The following is an 8,336-nucleotide window of genomic DNA, read 5'->3' as shown; positions in this document are numbered from 1 at the left end:
TGCCCTAAAACGTATTCATATTACCAACAGCTCTATCTGTGGTTTATTTACTTTCACCTATGAAGCACGCTAGCGCGCGTGGTTCTTTGATATAAATGGGCACAAAAATTCAAGCAAAGAAAGTTATTGTTTGTGTACATAATTTTTCATTGAGAAATGGTATAAGCATTTCTAGAAGTAGTACGTCGATGTGTCGTCTTCACAGCTAACAGCTGCGCGAGATAGCACCCGATTCCTTCGTCGACGCATGGCCAGATTTTTAGCTTGTATGGAAATTCTTCTGTTTATAGAGTGTCGTCAGATGACGTGTATTTATGTCCTGTGTGTTTTCGTGTACTTGTAAAGGGTTCCGATCTTGCAGAGAAGCCGAAATTACATAAGCAATGTTTCTTTTTGATCGAAAAATCTTTCTCTTTTCTGGATTGTCTCTCCAGAAAAAGAGGTGGTCTGTTGTAATTTTGAGCGCGTCGTCCTTTGGGAGCAGTGCTTTGTTGCGCCGCATAAACAAATTAGGTTTTGGAACGCTTTTCATATCCTACGGAATTTTTTGATAGTACAATTCACATTTCACGTTATACAGCTGTACGTTTGTGTAAATCTTTTCATAGTAGATTCATGTTTGCTACAGTTCGATTTACGCGTTATTTAACCGCCTGTGATGTTACAATCAGATATTTGCACAACCAGTTGCAGCTTCATGTAACTGGTTGTATGAGACTTTTTTCAAAATGTGACGTGATCTTTTTATATCACAAGTTTGCAGTTTCAGCAGGGATTACAATAAATTAAGCATTTATTATTTTTTAGGGATGGCAAGATTTTGTGAACCAGAGGCACCTCCACATATGCACCTGCGGCACTTCTGCAGCCTCAACAGCACGGAAAAGTACCTGATGTGCATGCTGTGACAAGGTGTGTGCAAAGCAGTTGCTGCCACTTACACGAGCTGCAGATTTTGTTGGTATCATCCATGTTTGGAAACTCTCCTGAATTTTGCGTGGGTTTACAAATGTGGGCTCATTTTACAATTTTATGAATGTCACTTTAGAAAGACAATGAAGTTGTGTTGGTTAAGATGTTTTGAAGCTGTTGAGAGATTGATGGCATGACATTGTTAAAATGCATGTAAAAAAGTAATTGTAATGGTACTTGTACTGCTTTATTATTAACGATGCAATATCTCTAACGAGTACATCAGAGGGGCACTTGCTTTTGGGAAGTTTTGTCAGATAAATTCCTGAAGCAGCGTAAAGCTCTGTAGTCTAAAAAAAACAATGTTGTCAGTTACTGGTTTCAAGTTCGCTGCTGCTTTTTGTGCTGCACGACAAGTTAAATAATGGTTGATAATGTGTGTGTGACATAATAGTTCTGCGCAAACACACGAGGTGGAGAGAAGTAATTAATAAAGGGAAAATCAGACAGCCACCCGCTCGTACCATTTGCTACAAAGGAAACCGGTATGTGTTCCTCAAAAGGAAAGCCGCACAGGTTGAAGAAAAATTCGTCCTGGTCCGGGACTCGAACCCGGGACTACCGCCTTTCCGAGGCAGCCACTCTACCATCTGAGATAACCAGGTGGCTAGCACATGGCAGGGCGAAGTCGAATTAGTTGACAACACGAAGCAAAGGCAAGGGTTTGACGTAATATTTTTTTCGCCTTTATTCATTACTTCTCTACACCTTGCGCGTTTCCGCAGAACTATTACGTCAGACCCTTGCCTTTGCTTCATGTTGTCGACAAATTCGACTTCGCCGGGCCATCTGCTAGCCGCCTGGTTATCTTAGATGGTAAAGCGGCTGTCCCGGAAAGGCGGTGGTCCCGGGTTTGAGTCCCAGACCTTGACGGTTTCTTTTTTTCAAATGTGAGGCTTTCCTTTCGAGGAATCCGTACGGGTTTCTTTTGTAGCAATTGCTACGAGTGGGTAGATGTGCGATTTTCCCTTTATTAATAATGTGTGTGTGTATGCAACAATGGGGGTGCTGAGAGCAAGCTTTAAAATAATGTGTGCTATGTCCCCAACAAAGAATTTAGTGTCTGCAGCATTTTTACAAAATATTACGTTCACAGGTTGGCAGGTATGACATAATCTACAACACTTTTGCTGTAGATGCATTTTCATATGTCCATTTTCTGTCTACTTGAATCGTATATTTAGAATTTGGCCCACCTTCAGTTTGATCAAGTTACATAGGTAGCCCCCTCTGAGTTAAATATAATTAGGGGCTATTGTAGATATGCATGATATACCTACTCACTGTATTGTGACAGATATTTTTAGGGACTGTGTTGTGAGGCATGCATATCCTTTTAACTGTATGTCTTGCTGCAGGTTGCCCGACAAAAGCATAAATGCTTTGCCCACCTTTATTATTATGCTTTCATGTAGACTTCTAACATCTGTGCCCACATAGACTCCATGTTCTTAATTACATTTTTCCAAGTATTCACTGTTGTGCATTACATTATTGTGTTACATTACTGTGCATTACATGTTTTTCTTCGTTTAATTTTGGAGGGGGGTATTCATTTCTATAATAGTACAGAGAATAGGACTTCAAAACAAAAAGCCACGAAAGGTGGCTTAAAAGTGTACGAAGCTTGGAATTCTACATTCCATCCCCTAAAGCGCTACCAGTAGTAAAACATTCCTAATTGTCTTTTTTATAAGCTAGCTGCCAGATACATAGTCCTATTATGAGAGTATGTTATTTTTTCTTCTTTGGTCTGACTTGTTTTGTTGAATGTTCTCCTTGTTTGTTCAGAATTTGTTTTCTTGCCACCTCATGCAATACTCGAACTGGAGCCTATGAGCTATGTGTATAATAAATAAGTAAATTCCTAAAGCATGCAACAAACCATGCAGCATAGCATTTAAATGTTGCCAGTTTATAATGCTTCTCGAGTGCAGCGCATCATGGAGCTTGAGGCTGATCTCTTCAGATGTAAAAAAAATTGCAGGTTATGAAAATGTGGTCCTACAAACTGCTGGTTACGCATGTCAGTCAGCCTGTTGCAGTGGTCACAAGTGAGAATGTAACCAAAAAGCTGGGTGTGCTCAGCCATTTTGCATATGGCACAGGATAAAGCTTCACCTCTGGTATTGCTTCTCTTATAATAATGGCCTTCGAGTATACATGCCGAGTTATGCTTCTGGGGACACTTACTAGTTAACCTTATCAGGTAATACCATTAGCCTTATGGGTGCTATAATGTTGCAGTGCCTGCAGGATGGCCAGCATTACACTACACATTAAAATTCATATTTATACTTTTTGTGCGCAAACAAACAGGGACGAAGAATAGGGGCAACACAAGGACGAGCGCTTTCTAACAACTGGTTTCATTTTTGAAGAACTACTTACTTAAATACCCACAGAACTGCGCGATCTAGAGAAACAGAGCACGCCTACAGCGCATATGATACCCGCTGATCTGCGCGATCAAGTCAAAAGAGCAACGTCAATATTACATATAACACTTGTGATAAAAAAGAAGGCGTGGACAAAAGCCCCCCAGTCATACTAAAAAAAGCAAAGTGCATAAAAACAACCACTTACAATAACATGCGTTAAAGATGTGATGATAGAAGCGAATTTTCTTTATCTAACAATGAAAGAGAAGGATGGCTGATGCATTTTTCTTTTTGTTTTTCAATCCAGTATGCTTCCACGATTTCCCTAGCGGTTTGATTCCTATGCCTGTACAAAATGTCTGTGCTAGTAACACAAGGGGAGCAACCATGTTCTTGGCAATGCATTGCCAAATGCGTACTAGGGCGACCTTTCAGGCTAGACAAGTGCTCCCTTAACCTAGTGTTAATGCATCTCCCAGTCTGCCCTACGTACACATGACCACACGTCATAGGAATCTGGTAAACAACGTTCTTCGCGCAAGCAACAAATTGGTTCTTGCGCGGATGTTTAACAGTGCATTCTTTCTGTACATCATCCTTACTTTCGAACTTCTTTTTAACCTTGGAACACACACTGCCTATTTTGTTTTTTGCCGAAAATACCACTTTTACTTCATAACTACCAGCCACCTTTTGGTGGCTGGTAGTTATGAAGTTATGGTAGTTATGGCTTTTGTCCACGCCTTCTTTTTTATCACAAGTGTTATATGTAATATTGACGTTGCTCTTTTGACTTGATCGCGCAGATCAGCGGGTATCATATGCGCTGTAGGCGTGCTCTGTTTCTCTAGATCGCGCAGTTCTGTGGGTATTTAAGTAAGTAGTTCTTCAAAAATGAAACCAGTTGTTAGAAAGCGCTCGTCCTTGTGTTGCCCCTATTCTTCGTCCCTGTTTGTTTGCGCACAAAAAGTATAAATATGAATATGTTCCAACTAGGCCGACTCGCAGTTATGCTTCACATTAAAATTATTGTACAAGTCATGCAATGGTATCGGGATTAGCCCACCAAGTGACAACCTTTAATTACACTATACTTGGGATCAGCCCAGCTCACTCAGTCAGGAAGACATCCATGCATAAAGGGAGGGGTATGGCAAATAGAGGGCGTTCGATTAATCTTTCTCACATAGATAGCTCATACATATAATCTTTCTTAAATTGGATGCTTTGTTGCTCAAAGTGAAGTTATTTATGGGCATAATGTCAGCATTTCGATCCTATTTATGCTCAACGACAGTTGCGTTGTTCAGTGTCACTTTTTATATTGTTTCGCTTCTGATTCTAAGCTCACTTGTTTTATAGCTGCTATAGGTATTGCTGGACCTGGAGAAGAAGTGTAAACAGACCATGCTATGTTGCTGATCTGCGCTGATCTCCACATCCAAGTTGGTCCCGCGACAGTTGGGCACAATTGTGCCTTGCTTCATTGACAAGGTGATATAATATGGTGAGCTTGTACTTCAATATCGGTATTGAAAATTATGTTAAGGAAAAAAGACAAGGATTGGTCTTTATGATAGATACGCTCATGTTCTTTCTTTAAGGTGTTCTTTTGACACTGTTCTGCATGGACATATTTTTAGATAATTATAACTCCTTTATTGCAAAGTGCCATGGCGCTAGTTCATGTGTTAAACTAACACTCTTTCACCAAAAAAAGCCTTATTTAGCACACAATTCACAAGGAAAGAAAGGAGGCAACATGACAGACTGCTACTAACAGTTCAGTATTATTGCTCGCACAGTGATATTGTGCAAAAGGTGAAAGGGGGAGAATAGATCTGAATACATGCTGTTCGCACAGAAACGAAAAGGATGCATCACATGGTGAGCGTGACACTTGTTTTACAATGATAAGAAGCAGTTTCACTGTCTAGTAATTCTCTGCTTGGGGAGCTAGTGCTAGGTTCCTCGTCATACATATAAGAAAAGCCTCAGATATCTCTCCAGCGCTTTTGTCTTTATATTTTGTCACGATCAAGCAGCTTTCAAACATAGGTGCATGTGCGCCGAGAGGAGTGCACTACCACTGCTAACTGACCCACGCATCAAGTTTGCTTGGTCACGCTGCCAGTCATTTATACATTGGCCGGTTTATCCGATGTAGCCTCTACTGCACGAAATCGTATGTCATAGACACTGCACCTGTGTACTGTACGTGCTTTGTTACATGATTTTTTTCAGAGATAGTGATGCAGGCCTTTTCATTATTTACATGCCTACACAACAAACCAAGCATTATCTGTGCTTAGAAAGAATTGTAGGAAAATCCAGCATGAGGCAACTGTTCTCGGCACGAAACAAACTTGATTCGTTGGTTTTCGTTCATTGGTGCGATCACACTAAGGCAGACAAGCTTGTAGGCTGTGCTTCTGCAATTTGTACAGCACACTGACAGCACTGATGTGGGCCTCATCTGTGGGCTGACTGATGGCACCTTCTACGGCGCAGACCACTTGTGTTGGGCGAGGCACCAATGTTGACTTTTGTTCCCTTGTGCAAAACAGCAGTCCTAGGTTTTGAGTAGTTGTAGGAAGACAAGGTAAACATAACTTCCATGGCTTGAGTGGGCTCATTTCTCTTGGGGCATCTAGCTTTTTTCCTTGCAACTGTGCAGAGGTGCTTCCCTAGAGTCGGCGTGATAATGGCATAGAGTTGTGCATTCGGGAACTCCTGAACAATGATCTGCTGTAGTTAGGGCTTTGCGAAAATGCACTGTCTACCAATTGGTAGAAGGTGCATTATTCAGCCACTGATTTCCTGTTGGCATGCTTGCACTCGTGCTGTCAGCAATTTCTTGGCTTGCCGAATTATCTTGAGGCCCCACGCTGATGATGCTACTGATGTCTTCATGTGCAGACTTTTCAGGATGAGGTTTTTTGCTTTGCAAATGTTGTTGAAAGGTAGATGGTGCTTACAGGTAGCTATTCTAGATATTAGTGAAATGAATTGGCCCATCTTGCTTCGTCAAACATCGTCACGCCGACATAAGTTGCACAAACAAAAACCTGGCCGACTCGCAGCGTCATGCACGAAGAAACAAACAAATCAGCTGCTGGATTGTCTTGACATGGCATACTAAGCTGAGACCGGAACTGCTGTAGCTATAAACCAGGCAGAAACGATGGATGATGAGCAGGGATTTGCAGTAGCGCCACTTCGTGGGGCAGCAAGGAGGCTCCGTTCAAAACAAAAATGGCGTTCAGCAAGTAGAACCATGCAACAATCCGAGTCGGTGCATGGTGCTCTCGATCAAGTTGGCTCAAGGAGTGTCCGAAAAATCAGAGAGGTTGCAAGGCGTCCGAACTTTCGGAAGTTGTTATACATTATGGTCCATGGGGAGAATGGCGGTGCCGTGAAGCAGACCGAGTAATCATGTCCGAATTTTCGGAGTCCGGAAAGTCAGTCGGTGACTGTACCTATACCTATGTGTCTATTTATACCTAGGTGCAACAGTATTTGCTATGATCTGTGCAAGAATTGCTGTTGCCCGTAGATGCCCAACATGTCGGGTGTCAAATTGTAAAATACCTTGCAAAAGTGATCTACAGAAAAATACCGCTTCTGCTATATTTCGCTTTTGCAAGAAATTTTGCGGCTGCTGGCACCTAGCTTAAAAGGCTTTATATGGTCTTCCCATGGCCAGGGCCTTCTACTTTTGTGAGTTTGCTTATCTCGAAATTTACCGCGGTTTTTATAACTTCAAGTTGGCGGGATCCCTAGTCTCCTTTAACGTGTGCCCAATAGACCTTACATAGGGGTTTTGGCATTTCCCTGCCATCTAAATGCAGCCATTGTGGCTGGGATTCAATCTCATGCCCTCTGCTTGAGCAGCGCAATGTCAAAGCCAGTACACTACGGTATTTTGCTGGCAGAAGGGTTTAGTTTCTGAATAATTTATTATCTCAACGTGTCGGTGTTGTTTTTAAAGGTATTTCGTGTTTGTATTCTGTTGCTTCAATACTAGTAATTATTGTAAATCAAACGATGTGTCCATCTTTTTCCTATAACACTTGCTTCAATCGCCTGCTAATTATGACAGCTTATTCTCCCACAGTAATCCATGTTCCCTTGAAACATAGGCAGTGCATGAAACCACATATTTTTTCAATAAGATTTATTCATTATCTCCTATGACCGGAATGCTGAACCTTTCTTATCTGTGGGAACATAGGCAAATTTGCCTATGTGCCAACCTGTTGCATGAGTCAAGATAAATTATTGGCTTTACTTTTTCAGGTGCCCTGCTCGCTCTCACCCAAGCAACCCACTCCAGCGGTCTTCTCTCGGCAGACTGGATGCATCGAACTACCGTTAGAAGGTCCAATAAACAGTGCTTGGGACATTTATGACATGCTTTTACTTAAGCCGGAGGACTTCAGGCTTAATCAAAGCTCAAGTGGGTGTACAGAAATACCTACATAAAGTATACTTGTCTTTTTCACTTACAAGTACATGCCAATACTTTGCCTGACATTTTTCACCCCAAAATCACGCTTTACTGTGGATTTGTGAACAAACCATTACAGCAAAAAGCACTGCATTAAGACGAGTACAAGTAATCGAACATATATTAAACTTGCAAGAATTACATTTGCATACTTGTAGTAAATATGAAAATGAGGTACAGTCTTCTTCAGGTTGCATTTTCTTGTAGGTCATACATAGAGAACGTACTCGTGGGTCATACAAAACTTGTTCATGATGTATCACATCAGTGTTGGTAGTGCTAATCAATCTATGCCGAAAATTGTGTTCATCTTCGTGTCAAGCAATCTACCAGGCAAACCTACATGTCAAAGTGGCATTCTTGTTGCAAACATAATGCAGATCTACTTCTCTTCAATGCTGATCGCAAATACACAAGTGTACATAATAGGTTTAAAGAGTAAATTATATTAAGCACCATCAATCCATTCTGAA

At 41.3% G+C, this 8,336-nt stretch overlaps 1 long non-coding RNA gene across 1 annotated transcript; it reads left to right on the top strand.

The window, feature by feature from the left end:
• The first annotated feature begins 661 nt into the window (after positions 1 to 661).
• On the top strand, positions 662 to 7,740 carry LOC142567896 (uncharacterized). The gene is made up of 3 exons (XR_012825290.1): positions 662 to 912; positions 4,716 to 4,860; positions 7,653 to 7,740. It is a non-coding gene; the product is annotated as an uncharacterized LOC142567896 (long non-coding RNA).
• Positions 7,741 to 8,336: the final 596 nt, after the last annotated feature.

This window comes from Dermacentor variabilis, unplaced genomic scaffold (assembly GCF_050947875.1).
Source record: "Dermacentor variabilis isolate Ectoservices unplaced genomic scaffold, ASM5094787v1 scaffold_142, whole genome shotgun sequence".
In the NCBI taxonomy this organism is placed as follows: Eukaryota; Metazoa; Arthropoda; class Arachnida; order Ixodida; family Ixodidae; genus Dermacentor; species Dermacentor variabilis.
Note: the sequence above shows the minus strand (reverse complement) of the source record. Positions and strands in the feature narration are given on the sequence as shown.